The 14,794-nt window shown below is 42.4% G+C and overlaps 1 protein-coding gene and 1 long non-coding RNA gene across 5 annotated transcripts in view; one reads left to right on the forward strand and one right to left on the reverse strand.

The window, feature by feature from the left end:
- SPSB4 (splA/ryanodine receptor domain and SOCS box containing 4) overlaps nt 1-14,794 on the reverse strand; it is a 196,196-nt gene that overhangs the window by 61,536 nt on the left and 119,866 nt on the right. The window contains exon 1 of one of the 4 annotated variants that reach the window (XM_070754074.1): nt 7,480-7,555. The exons of the other annotated variants lie outside the window; for them this stretch is intronic. The gene's annotated coding sequence lies outside the window, so the exon portion shown is untranslated. Of the gene's footprint in view, nt 1-7,479; nt 7,556-14,794 lie in introns of those variants that run through there. 4 annotated transcript variants of the gene reach the window in all.
- The window catches only part of LOC139168482 (uncharacterized), a 33,138-nt gene that overhangs the window by 3,757 nt on the left and 14,587 nt on the right, over nt 1-14,794 (forward strand). Inside the window, exon 2 of the long non-coding RNA XR_011559299.1 lies at nt 7,949-8,004. This is a non-coding gene — a long non-coding RNA (uncharacterized lncRNA). The remainder of the gene's footprint in view (nt 1-7,948; nt 8,005-14,794) is intronic.

Below are 14,794 nucleotides of genomic sequence, written 5' to 3' on the forward strand. Positions count from 1 at the left end.
TTGTTTTGCAACTTAGATTGCCAATTTTTAGACTACTGCAAAAATGTTTGTAAAATTAAATCATGTCACTTAGTGCTTCAAAGTACAACAATGACTTACAAGCAAAACTACAAGTTCCATTTTGGCTGCTAATCTAGGATTACTTGTACTGTACTTATATACACACAGTATACACTTCCCAATATTCTGTAATCTCCCTTCTCAGATAGAGAAGAGTTTTTCTTTTACTTTTTCTATTATTTCCATGATATACTGTACGTACTAATGCTCCAGGGACAGTAATTAAGCTTTCTGAAATACAGTAAAACAGCAAGAATTTTACTTATATTACCTAATTTTATTCATGTGTTCATAATTGAAATATTAGGCTATCTCAGATTGAAGTTAAATGATGCAGTCTTTTACATTATTTTAAGTACTTTATACATCTCTGAAAGATCATGCAAAATTATGATTCTAAACAGTGAAATTATGATATCAAATTAGCTGATTAATTAAACTATTTATTAATTAATTAACTTCTACAAAGAAGATCAATTCCTCTTACATTAAGATGAAAAGTATCCATAATATTTGTCTTGTTATTACAGATATCAGCAAACATTGTGAGTTGTTAAATCCACACATTTACTATTGGGTCCAACTTTCTTGTAATATGTAGTACTATTGTACAGTGGTGTAAAGGATTAGATAGTGGAAGTGTAAATATAAATATGTTTTATCTTTATTTTTATGCTGATTTTACTTGTCTTGTGCTGATAAGTCGGAACACTGAGAATAGGCGTTGATTGCTTACCTGAACGCCTCTTCTCGTACGGTGAGCGGGTACAGCAGTCACATGGGTTGCTCATGTCCAATCCGGTGGAACTGAGCCTAGTGTTAAAAAAGCTTGCTGGATCCGCCCCTTCCCCAGAATTCGCGAATCCATAGACTAGGCTCAGCTGTGAAGCTCTGTAGTGTTCAACTCTCATTGTTAGAGGAAGAAAGGTTATAGGAAGGTAAAGAAGACACATACAAGGGGCGGGAAGTGACTGCTGTACCCGCTCACCGTACGAGAAGAGGCGTTCAGGTAAGCAATCAACGCCTATTCTCCGTACTGAAGGAGCGGGTCCAGCAGTCACATGGGACATACCCAATAGATAGTCCCTAGGGTGGGATTAGATTGCTATCGTGAGAGATAACGGATTGGAGTACCCTTCTGCCGAAGGCAGCGTCCGCTGAAGCGTAAGAGTCAATCTTGTAGTGCCTGATGAAGGAATTTGGCGAGGCCCAAGTGGCTGCTTTGCAGACCTCCTCCAACGGGGCTTGAGTCGCCCAAGCGGCCGAGGTGGCTGCGCTCCTGGTGGAATGCGCTGTAATGTTCTTTGGAACTGAAAGGGAGGCCGACTCGTAGGCCTTAGATATAGTCCCTCTGATCCAACGGCCAATCACTGTTGAAGACACTTTGGTACCCATGACTCTGGGGTGATAGGCTATAAAAAGTGCTTCTGACCTCCGAAAGGGTCCTGTGCGTTGGATATAGATCCTCAGCGCTCTGATGAGATCCAGGGTGTGCCATCTAATTGCCAAGGGATGGTCCCGTTGGAGACAGAAGGAAGGCAAGACAATATCCTGTGTTCTGTGGAACATGGAACTGACCTTGGGTAAGAAGGTGGGGTCCAGTCGCAAGACTACCTTGTCCTGATGGAATTGGCAGAGGTCCTGCCTGATTGAGAGGGCAGCCAGCTCCGAAATGCGTCGGGCAGAGGTAATAGCCACCAGGAATGCTACTTTAAAGGATAGGTACCTGAGGGACGCCGATTTTAGGGGTTCGTATGGTGCCTGCGTGAGGGAATGGAGAACCCGTGGCAAATCCCAGGATGGATACCTGTGGACCTTGGAAGGTCTGAGGTTGGCTATACCCTTGAGGAATTCCTGGACTTCTGGAAAGGAACGGAGAGGCTGTCTGCGGGGCCCCGCTAGGACAGAGGAAATGGCCGCCAGATGACGCCGGAGGGTGCTGGTGGAAAGTCCTTGATGGAAACCTTGCATAAGGAAGGAAATGATCCTGTGTATGGGGATGCACAGGGGAGAAAGGCCTTCCTGTAGACACCACTGGTGAAACTTGGACCACGTATGGTCGTAGATTCGATTGGTCGAACCCCTTCTGGCCTTTAAAATGACCTCCACTGTATCGGGGTCGTGGCCACGCAGTTCTAAGTCTCTCCTGATAACAGCCAGGCGGTGAGGTGGAACCACTCCGGGTCTGGATGGAATGAGGCCCCCTGCCGCAGCATATCCCCCGAAACGGGGAGTCGCCAAGGGTCCTGGACGGACAACTGTTGGAGATCCGCGAACCAGGGCCGGCGGGGCCAATGAGGGGCGATTAGGATTACTCGGGCCCTCTCGGTGAGGACCTTGTGAATCACGTCCGGGAGAATTGGAATTGGAGGGAATGCGTAAAGTAGGCCTGGAGGCCATGGGCTCCGGAGGGCATTGATTGCTTCCGCTCCCGGGGATGGAAATCTGGAAAAAAAGCGAGGGAGTTGGGCGTTCGCATTGGTCGCGAAGAGATCCAGAACTGGTAGGCCGAATCTGAGGCTGATTTGATGGAACAGGTCTTGATGGAGATTCCACTCTCCTGGGTCTATCGTTGCTCGAGATAGCCAATCCGCCTGGACGTTGAGGCTCCCCGAGATGTGATCGGCTAGGAGCGACCGAAGATGTTTTTCCGCCCAAAGGCCTAACTTGAGGGCCTCCCTCATGAGGGCCTTGGATCTCGTGCCCCCCTGTCTGCAGATATGGCTTTTTGTGGCAATGTTGTCGGTGAGAATGAGAACGTGCCGGTTGGGAATGCGAGGAGAGAAATGCTTCAGAGCCAGGGATACGGCTCTTAACTCTAGCCAATTGATTGGCTTGGAAGCTTCCTCCGGAGACCACGTGCCCTGGGCTATCATCCCCTGGGCGTGGGCGCCCCATCCCGATAGACTGGCATCTGTGGTGATGACAAATTGATCCGGGCACCTGAACGGGGATCCTTTGTCCATGGCCGGAGACTTCCACCACTTGAAGGATCTGCGAACAATTGGTGGGATGACAATGCGACGACTTGAGTTGCTGTGCCCCGATCTCTGAAAGGGTAATAGGAGCCACTGTAGTTCCCTAGCATGAAGGCGAGCCCAGGGAATGATGCCTATGCATGACACCATCTTCCCCAAAAGGGAAGACAGGGATACTATGGAAACTGAAGGTTGAGATAAAATGCATGAAATTAACTCCCCTATACTGATTTTTCTCTCAGGAGAGAGAAAGACCTGGGAGGATTCTGAATTAATAACGGATCCCAGGTGTAAAATGGATGTGGAAGGTTGGAGATGACTTTTGTCAAAGTTGATGGAAAATCCATGGTCCTGTAGAACTGACATGGTGACAGAAAGGTCTGTTTTCACTTTCTCTAGGGAGTTCCCATGAATCAAAATATCATCAAGGTAACATAAAATGTGGATGGGAGACGCCCGGATATAGGCCGCCAGAGACCCCAAGAGCTTTGTAAAGACCCGAGGGGCCGAGGAAAGGCCAAATGGCATCGCCCTATACTGGAAATGCCTGCCCTGAAAGGAGAAACGTAAAAATTTTCTGTGGCATTTGGCTATAGGAATATGGAGGTAGGCCTCCGTGAGGTCTAAAGAGACCATGAAATCTCCCGGGTGGATGGCGGCCAAAATGGATGATAAGGAGTGCATCTTAAACTTCCTATATTTGATGAATAGGTTCAGCTTCTTTAAATCCAAAATAGCTCTCCAACCTCCGGAGGATTTTGGAACCATAAATAGGATGGAATAAAAACCTAGACCCTTCTGACCGGGGGGAACCGGTTGAATGGCTCTGATGGACAATAAGTGGGAAATGGCCTCCTCCATACGGTTACAATCTGAGGAGGACCTGGGAGAAGGGCAGGAAATAAAACGTTTCGGGGGGGGAGAAGTAAATTCTAAGAGAAGGCCTGTTTGAACAGTGTCAATGACCCAGGGGTCCTTGGAGGTGAGACGCCAATTAGAGGCGAGATGGGCTAGGCGGCCACCTATGGGAATCGAGGAAGAACTACCATCTAGGTTTTTTTGAAGCCCTGTTAGAGGACGCTCCCCTCTGGAAGCGAAAGCCTCTGCCCCTGGAGTTCCTACCTTGGGAACGAAAGCGGGGGGAATACTGACCTGGAGATCTCTGATAGGAAGCCGCTTGATCTTGCTGACGCCCTGGGCGACGAAAGGACTGCGTTTTGGTAGCCTTTTTGGTGGTTGGACCCAATACTTTCTTCTTGTCCGTGGTTTCCGTGAGGAGTGGATCCAGAAGATCCCCGAAAAGAAGGTCACGCTTTAAGGGTCCCAGAGATAACTGCCACTTCTGACGTACTCCTGCTTGCCAAGGGCGAAGCCATAGGAGTCTTCTTGCCGTTGTAGAAGCTGCAATAGACTTAGCAGAAAATCTAGTAGATTGTAAAGTGGCATCAGCCACGTACTGAGCAGCTGCAAAGACCTTGTTGAAGTCTTGTTGACCTCTCAAGTCATCGGGAGGAATATGCTGTTGAAGTTGGCGAAGCCACAGAAGCATGGCTCTGGAGAAAAAGGAAGCCGCTGCAGAACTTTTAATGGCCCAGGAATCTGCGGTGAATCCTCTTTTGAGCATCTGTTCAATCCGCTTGTCCTCTGGGCGGAGGACTTCCTCTGCTTCGCCTGGCACAGCAGCCGCCGAGTGAAGGATCTTGACAGGTTCATCCGGTTTAGGAAAGGAAAGGAGCTCCTCATAGGAAGAGGAGAGTTTGTACAACTTTTTGTCCTTGGTTGTGGGATTGAGCCCAGAGGCTGGGAAATCCCACTGCTTAAGTAAGGCATCTTTAAACAATTTAGGCATAGGAATTACCTCATTATCCTCCTGTTCCTCTGTGAAGTAAGGTAAATTCTCCTCCGGGGGATCAGTGGATGTGGAGGCCTGTTTCTCCTGGGCCGCCAATCCCGTAGAAATTCTAGCTTTGAGGAGGAGAGATTTGAACAATTGAGAGGGAAAAATAGTAATTGGAGAAGGAACCTTTATTTGGGATTCCTCATCATCTGAGAGGCCTTGAAAGGGATCCTCATCCTCCTCCATATCCTCATATTCGTCCTGAGAGGAATCTGATTCATCCTGAATAGGAGCTCTAACCGTTGGGGAAGAACCCAAGGGGCGGGAGGGACGAGGAGGAGGAGGAGGTAAGGGAAGCACATTGATGGTAGAGAGTTTAGCATCAATGGCCTTGGATAACACAGAAAAAATAGATTGGAATTCAGGAGGTAAACTAGAAATATCAGCAGGAATGGCAGAAGAATCCCTGAAGGCCTGGGAGGATCCTGGCTGGGAGGAATCTTCAATAATATCTGGTTCCTCTGGACCTACTCCCCATAGGTTAGGTTGGGGTCTGTCTAGGTTTGGCTCATCCAGAGATAACACAGGGACCCCAGAAGGAGGCAGATAGGAAGCCTCTGGGGGGTCATGACTACTGAGTACTTGGGCCTGTACTTTCAAACGCTTTGCTGATTTGTCATGAATTTTTTGTAGGGCTTGGTCCCTTCTCTTCTCAGCCCTGGTGACTTTGGTCGAGGGGCGGGCCCCTGGAGAAGAGGAGGTCGAGGCCTGGGGGATACTGGTAATCTCATCGCCTGTAGGCCTGGCCTCTCTGGGACCTTGAGTGGTGCCTCTCTTGGGAAAAGTAGCCATAGTCTGACAATTAACAGAAGACAAGGCTGAGCCAATAACTGAATAATTAGGGAGAAGAATTTCAAAAACTTCCCAAGAGGAATGGATCCTGCTCCGAGGCCTCGGAGCTGCTGAGACTTGAGGGCAATCTGGGCAAACCCAGAGTTCGTGTCCCCAAATACAGCGTGGCCAGCCTCCCTAAACTTTAATTAAAGTAACCAAGGCACTCTGGTTGGAGGCTTAGCCGGTGGAGAATTAAGCCTGAGCGTCCCAAAGCCCACTCCGGGATCCAAGCGGTGGACTGAGGCCTACGCGGCTGGCAGAAGGCCAACACGAGAGGCCTAAATTTAAAAAGGGCGCGAAGGCCTTCGCGCCGAAAAATCGCTCCGTAATAGAATTCTTAAAGGGGAAGCGATCGACTAAGTCCAGGAGACTAAAACAAGCGTCTCACTCCGCAGGAGGTATTTCTTAAGCCCTTTAACAATAATACTATAATAAATCAATGAAGCAATACTTGCACCAAGACCTCCAGGCCAAAGGATTAAAGGAATCCACAAGCGGCAGCGGGGATCGTAAACGGCAAAACAGCCGGGGGAAAACGAAACCGCAACTTCTCCCAAGGAAAAAAAGCCGAGCCACAAACGGCTGGCGCTATTAGTGCAAGTAAACAAATAAGGATAAACAATTCTTACTACTTTTGAAGGAAAGATCGAAGGGAAGGTGTTAGAATGTTGAACGAGCTATCACAATACAACCGCAGGATATGCGAACTGAGCGAATTCTGGGGAAGGGGCGGATCCAGCAAGCTTTTTTAACACTAGGCTCAGTTCCACCGGATTGGACATGAGCAACCCATGTGACTGCTGGACCCGCTCCTTCAGTACGGAGAAGAGCCTCTAGATCAGACCCAGGCAAGGGGCGGCCCGTGGGCCGCATCCAGCCCGCCTGCTGTCTCTGACCGGCCCGCCCACTATCTGTGAAAAATGTCCCACTTTTTAAAAAAAGTTTTCCTCCCCTGCAGCTGCAGTGGGAGCCTGGAAATGGTAGTCCGGAGGCAGCCACACAGCTCCTCTGCCCGAGGGAGGCTCAGGACATTGACAATAAGGCGAGCGCTATTCAATGAGATCACTGTGGGTGATGTCAGGAGCCCAAGAGAGACGCTTTGGCAAAGCCGAGTGAGCGGACGAAAGAGAGAGAAGCAGCAGCTGCGGCGATTGGGGTGCGGGCGGGCGGAGGAAACAGCGGAGGAAGGAGGAAGAAGGAGAAGCAGCGGCGGCAGCGGAGGGGGGGCAGCAGCAGCCACAGGCCAGGAAGAGCCAGCTCCCGAAGAGAGGGGCTTCCAGGGAGCCTCCTCTGCACAGGCGCACCGCTGGCCTCCTCTCTGACGAAGCATTAGTCCAGCCCCCTAAACCCATCCCAATTTCTCATGGGGTCCCATGGCAAAATTAATTGTCTACCCCTACTCTAGATTGACCAATAGTAAAAAAAGTTAAAAGCTTTGTTGGGGTTGGAAAATATCCAATATTCTCTGCATCTCTGACCCAATAACCTTTCCTTCTTGTCATAAATAGTTGAAAGAGAGTGACCCAATGACTTTTTTCAGCCAAGAACAATAGCTATGTCAATATCATTCTTTACTAACGTGCATATACTACTGTCCTAGCTTAATTAAAATTGTCATATACACCTTCCAGCATTTTCTATTCTTGCAGTTAATTAACTGGATTAAGGAATTTTAAAAATATGCTAATAAATCTTAGGTAAAGAGCTTACTTCTTTGCAGCAGGACAATCCTTTTTTCACTACCTCACAAGTTGCATCTAAAATTCCAGATGTCTTCAGTCCTAATGTCAGCTCCTAAAATATTTTAATAATGTATTTTATTGGTGTGCTATGGATGCCTGTTTAGGCTCACACAAATGCTTCTTAATGACTTATACAAGACAGGTTTCAGAATAGAATTATAGAACTATTAATAAATTATTTTGCGCCTTGCTTACATTTTGTGTTAATTTCTTCAAGGAAAACTGATATTTAGATAGAACATTTAAAATGTTGAAGATTTTGTCTTTGCTTATTTGTCTTTCAGAAACATTATTTTCTATTCAGCTTTTGATGGATGCTTTTTTTCTTTTTCCTATATGAATAAATCTAGCTTTTCTATATATTTTTTTAAAAAATAAGCTTGTAAAAAACTTAAGGTATTTTACCCATTTTACCTTTACAAATTAAACTATTGCAGGTTCTAACTAAACCTTGTCCAGACCCTTTCAACAGCACATAGTCAAGAAAACTATGGTAAGTTCTTAAATTTCAGAAGTTTCCTCTTTTCTGAAAGAAAATCTTATCTGTTTAAATACTTTCAATTCAAGTTTCACATATCAAATGGGCAAGTATAATCTCCTTCCTCCTTTTGAACAATAACAAGGAAAAAAGTATATAAAAAAGAGTGACCAATATATTTGCATTACAGAGACATTCTGTAACATTAGGTAGAACTATCAATTGTATTTTTAAAAAAACATTACAGGATACTCCCTTGGGGAAAAACCTTACTGGCTAAATTTTGAGGAGTATTCAGCTAAGTACTCACAGTGAGGTTTGATTGGTATGCCAATGACAAAAGGCAAACACCCCACTGAGAACAAGCATTCTTTACTTTCAAACTTCTACTATTATATGTTGATTAGGCAACAATGCTTTCAACAAAGCAATGGCTAAAAGTCTTTGGTGGTAAAGGAAACTGGCAAAGTATCTCTTTATGCTCTGTAGTGACACTGTTGGTGAATTTCAATTATAGGAACATGAATAGAACCTAATTCTATCTATCAGCTGTTGTTTGGGGATTTGCAGCTTAGTATAATCTATCTTAGTAGTTTCAAACCTTTGAATACTTTCCTAAAGCATTACTGTTTTGAAGAAAATTAGCAAACACATTAAGAATTATAATTACTGATCATAGTATCTCTCATTCCATCCTGATTGTTCTGTGGAAAAGAACAAACCAATTTATAATTAAGCTAGTTTAAAACTGTAAATGCTATAAGACACTATCTCTATCTCTCCAAACTAATGTTGCCACTATGAGATAAAATATAGAACATAAACATAAACTCTATTAACTAAAATTTACAGAGTTCCCCAGACATAAAAGGGCATAGTATGAGTTATAATTTAGCAACATGTTACCCATCCCCGACTTACAAAATGATAAAATAATCCAAAAACACAATAATCTTATGCATATTTACTCTTACAGATTTACTGTTTCACAATTACAAATTTCAACAAGTAATTCAGTGGGCCTGGAATGTTTAACTTTTGAGGCCAAACCAGAAGAAGCATAGAATTCATCTGCAACTGGGAATTGCAATTAAATTGACTATACAGATACTCTTTGAAAAGTATTATTCAAAAACAATATTTTGTTTTGCAAAGGAGTATCTTTTTCTTTCTGTAGCTTTCCCCTTATTTATTTTGTATAAGACATAATGTCATATTCTGCATAACCTTTTTAATAAAGCAAAAATTAAATACCAAGAGTATCAAGGGTACTGGTGAATAGAAAATTGGGGAATTCTGGTTCTGCTAATTCTGGACCTGATTGCAAGCCTCTAATTGTGTAAGCTCAAAAGAGTCAACAAAAGACAAAACAAGCAAGATGGGAACTGTGACTTGTTTATGTGTTCAAAAGAAGTGGGGTTTCCACTACCTACAGGGGAAAAATAAGGCAAGATGACCCATTTTATTATTTATTTATTATTTATTATTTGGATTTGTATGCCGCCCCTCTCCGAAGACTCGGGGTGGCTCACAACAGTGGAACAAATCATAAATAATCCGACTAGATTTAAAATATTTGAAGATTTAAAAAACCCCATATACAGTGTTCCCTCGATTTCCGCGGGGGATGCGTTCCGAGACCGCCCGCGAAAGTCGAATTTCCGCGAAGTAGAGATGCGGAAGTAAATACACCATTTTTGGCTATGGACAGTATCCCAAGCCTTCCCTTAACACTTTAAACCCCTAAATTACCATTTCCCAATCCCTTAACAACCTTTTACTCACCATTATTACTGGTACTCACCATTAAATAAGACACTTAGTGATCCTGATATTTATAAACATAATTATTTATTAACAATAATTATTTTTTTTGTTATTTATTTGCAAAAATTATTAGTTTGGCGATGACATATGACATCATTGGGTGGGAAAAAACCGTGGTATAGGAAAAAACCGCAAAGTATTTTTTAATTAATATTTTTTGAAAAACCGTGGTACTGTATAGGCTATCCGCGAAGTTCGAACCTGCGAAAATCGAGGGAACACTGTACTAACAGACACACACACAAGCATACCATGTATAAATTAAACATGCCCAGGGGGAGATGTTTCAGTTCCCCCATGCCTGTCGGCAAAGGTGGGTTTTAAGGAGTTTACGGAAGGCAGGAAGAGTAGGGGCAGTTCTAATCTCCGGGGGGAGTTGGTTCCAGAGGGCCGGTGCCGCCACAGAGAAGGCTCTTCCCCTGGGGCCCGCCAACCGACATTGTTTAGTTGACGGGACCTGGAGAAGGCCCACTCTGTGGGACCTAATCGGTCGCTGGGATTCGTGCGGCAGGAGGCGGTCTCGGAGATATTCTGGTCCAATGCCATGGAGGGCTTTAAAGGTCATAACCAACACTTTGAATTGTGACCGGAAACTGATCGGCAGCCATTGCTCATTGTGTTGCAAACTTGGCTTATTTTATAGTCTATCGTGTTGTTGCCCATACATAAAAGACAATGCTTTATTGCAAGAGTCATTCTGACAAAACTACTTGATTTTTTAATGTTTCTATTTATTTACTTTTATATAGTCATTTTTATATGTTTTTAGATAGTTTATATTTTATATAGTTTATTCATTATATTTTTAATAATGCCCATTTCCCCTATGTGACTCAATTAACAGATCTGGACAGTTTAAGTAGATCTGCAGTTGGCATAGTTAGGAATATACTTTAAAAGGTGCCCAGCTACTTTACAATGTAAAATTTTAGGGTCTTATGAATCCAGGACCAAATGATCTGCACAGCTTGCTGGGTGCGCTCATATTTACTTTTAAAACATTAAATGGCTTAAGATCTGACTATTAAGAAGGCTGCCTCTCCGATAATATTGTTTGATGGGAGCTAAATCTAAATGGGAGAATAAAATCACCAAATAAAACAGCTGAATGGACTATCTAGACCAGTGATTTTCAACCTTTTTTGAGCCGCGGCACATTTTTTACATTTACAAAACCATGGGGCACATTGGGGGGGGGGGGCTAAAAAAAGATTGGACAAAAATTCTCTTCCTCCCTTTTTTCTCTATTTCTCCCTCTTTCTCTCCCTGCCTCTTTTTCTCTCTCTCCAACTCTCTTTCTCTCTTCCTTCTTTCCTCTTTTTTGCTCTCTTTCTCTCTCCCTCCCTACCTCCCTCTATGTCTTTCCCTCTCCCACCTTCTTTCTCTCTCTCTTGCTTGCTTTCTCTCTCTTGCCCTCTCTTGCTTTCTTTCTCGTTCTCTTTCTCTCTCTTGCTTTCTTTCTTTCTCTCTCTTGCTTGCTTTCTCTTGCTTGCTTTCTTGTTTTCTTTCTCTCTTGCTTGCTTTCTCTTTCTCTCTCTTTCTTTCTGTCTCTCTTGTTTTCTTTCTCTGAGCTTCGCGGCACACCTGACCATGTCTCGCGGCACACTAGTGTGCCAGGGCACACTGGTTGAAAAACACTGATCTAGACCACTAAACCCAATCTGTGCATGAATATAAAGATATTTGAAATAACTGTCTTGCTTTTATTTCAACATATTACTTAGCGTGCAGAAAATGGCCTTCTCATTTTGCTCATATTGCTTCCACATTATGTAATATACATTTTCTGTAACTGTTTTTGTCTATCACCATCTTGGTGTTTAGAAAATACACAAAGATACCTGGTTCTGCTTCAGTTAATTTAATGTATGTTTTATTGTCAAATACTTGTTTGAGTAAAAAAAAACCAAGAATATAAAGTGAATAAGGAAAACTAAATAAGCAAAGAAAATATAATTTACAATAAAGCAACAAATTTGTTGATTTGTTGCTTTACAATAAAACGACAAATCAAACAGAGTTTTTAGTAGAGGGAAATGAAACATGCTGGATGAAAACTAAATTTATAGTTTGACAGGCAAAGATTTTTTTTCATCATCTTTGGGAGCAGGAAACAAAGGGGTGGGGGTGGGGAGTGTTAAATTTATTTATATTCTCCCTTTTTTCCAAGTAGTTCTGAATGGTATACTAAGTTCTAATTCTTGTAAACATTATTCTCAGAAATGTTTACCAGAAGCTAACTGGTTCAAAAGCAATTCAGTCAGGCTGTTTGAGACAGTGTCCAAACCAGCATAAAGAGAATTCAAAATAAGAAAAAATGTCCTCATATTTAAGTTCCTGTTCCTCAATAAAGTAAAGGTATCAACAATCAGTGGTGCAATGATATCACCCCTAAATGTTAAGGCTATGCACACTTCAAAAATGACTTGGAAGAAATGCTTTAGAACATCTTAGAATACCTATATCAGACCATTGCTTGGGTTGTGTTTTTTCTGCTTCTCGCCCTACGTTCTTCTTATGGACCATTACAGAGATAGGCAAAATTAGATATGGGAATATGTTCTAATAATATAGCCATACATGCAGCAATGAAATGTAAAGTAATAAATTAGAACATATCCAGATAGGAGGAACTAGTAAACTGAAGGGAAAAAGGAGAGATTGTTTTGAGAGATTGGGTATGCTTAGGCTGGATAAAACTATTGGAAGGGAAGGTGGTTGTCTTGAATTATCTAAAAGGCTATCATGGAAAAGATAAGGCAAAAGTGATCCAAAAGATAGGGCAAAAATAAAGAGTTTAAAAGACATTTAGATATTGGGTAAATATATATTTTTCCAATAAACTTTTCAATAGAACTAATTGCCTTGAGACATGGTCAGTTATATTTCAATAGAAACCAGATAGGCTTTTGCAGGAATGTGCAATTACTTGATTCCTAGGTTGGGCAAAGGTTGTGCCTAGATTAGGATAATCAACTACCAAGCCATGACCCATTACTGGGCTGCACTCCATTCAGAACCAGGCCACAGAAGTGGTAAGGTGAGCATGTGCACAACTCTACCTAGTAATAGCAACAGCATTTAGACTTATATACTGCTTCACAGCCCCAAGTGGTTTACAGAGAGTAGGCATATTGCCCCCAACAATCTGGGTCCTCATTTATCAACCTTGGAAGGATGGAAGGCGGAGTCAATCTTGAGCCTACTGAGATTCGATCGGCCAAACTGCTGGCAACCGGTGAACAGCAGAAGTAGCTTGCGGTACTGTACTCTATCCACTGCACCACCGAGGCTCATGAGCAGTGGACAAGCATGCGTGCAATTCCATTTGAGTGAATGGCCAGTGCACCTGTCCACTGCTTGCACAAATGGAGCTGCATGTGTGCATGCACACTTTCCCACTGCTCGCTCGGAACCATTCCCTTCCTCATACCAGTCCACAAAGCCAGAAAGGTTGCAGAACTGTAGCCTAGATCAGTGTTTCCCAACCTTGGCAACTTGAAGATATTTGGACTTCAATTCCCAGAATTCCCCAGCAAGCGAATGCTTGAAGATATTTGGACTTCAATTCCCAGAATTCCCCAGCCAGCGAATGCTGGCTGGGGAATTCTGGGAGTTGAAGTCCAGATATCTTCAAGTTGCCACGGTTGGGAAACACTGGCCTAGATGACAGCCAACCCCCATTCTAACATTTTCATTCTATGAACATTTTTAAAAAATGAACAATTTAAAATAGATTCCAGCAGGGGGGAAGTCTGTATCTACTATATCTGGGCTTCAAAAATCCGAATGAACACTAGATAGCAGTAAAAAGTGATATATTTCTGTATTATTTTTGTCATTATCTCATAGTCACCTAGATTTTTTGCAGCCCTCATACATAGCCCTACAACTTTTCTTGATAGCTATATGAAATGCTTCTATAATTTAAGAATAAAATGTGCAGAAATGATATCCATCAAATTTTCAATTTCATACATAATGATTTTATTTCATCATGAAAGAGATATAGATAGATGATCTGGAACATTTAAATATCTGCCCATGCTACAGATTTCTATTAGAGGTTATAACCTTTCAGGCAACTGCTGCAAGAAATGACTTGAGAAAGTAAAAAACAAATTACAATGAGATGAATTTCAACTTGTGTATTAACAAACAAATCTTATCAGCCTTTATGAACACTACAAATATTTAGTATTCACCCCAAAGTGAGTTTTTTCTCTGCTTTCAGTTAAAATTGTGCAAGAAACATGATCTATCAAAATCTGGAATCTTATATACCTGGTAGTAACCCCCTAAATTTAACATGTCCTAATTCTGAAGAGGGAAGTACAAGATTTTACTGCCAGAGTTTAACACAATGACGAGTCTCCTAGTGCATAAAGTTTTGCAAAACATGGATATGTTGCTTAGTGCAATTTCCAAAAGATATGGAACTGCTCCCATGAAATAGGTGCTTTGTTTTACTTTGTGGGAAAGGAGGACAAGAAGGGATTCCAAGCTTCTGAATAAATATTAAGTTGCAATCTGCTTTCTGACAGACTGTTCCAAAAAAACATTAGTACCAAACTAGATAGATTCAAGTTCTAAGTTAGAAAGAGCTTTCCATTTTGGTTGCTAAAGATCACCCTATAATAAAGGTAGAAATAATTTAGAAATAAATACTGATTAGATTAACTAAAATAATTACATTACATTAAATTAATTAACTAGTGGTTAACTCCAACAATTGAATCTAAAATTCCTATTTGGATTGGTTATAAAAGGAAGATGTACTTCAAGTGCAGTGTCATTTCTTGATTTTCTTCCTGGCAATATTCTAGAATTCATTCAGCTGGCAACTGATCCCCATCACAGAATGTCAGTTCTTTTACAGCACTGAGGTCTCTGAGCTTCATAGTGCTCTCAATTCTTAATTATTCAGGTTCCTGAATAGATTTCTCAAAATAGACATTATATTCTGTATTAAATTCCA

This window comes from Erythrolamprus reginae, chromosome 5 (assembly GCF_031021105.1).
Source record: "Erythrolamprus reginae isolate rEryReg1 chromosome 5, rEryReg1.hap1, whole genome shotgun sequence".
In the NCBI taxonomy this organism is placed as follows: Eukaryota; Metazoa; Chordata; class Lepidosauria; order Squamata; family Dipsadidae; genus Erythrolamprus; species Erythrolamprus reginae.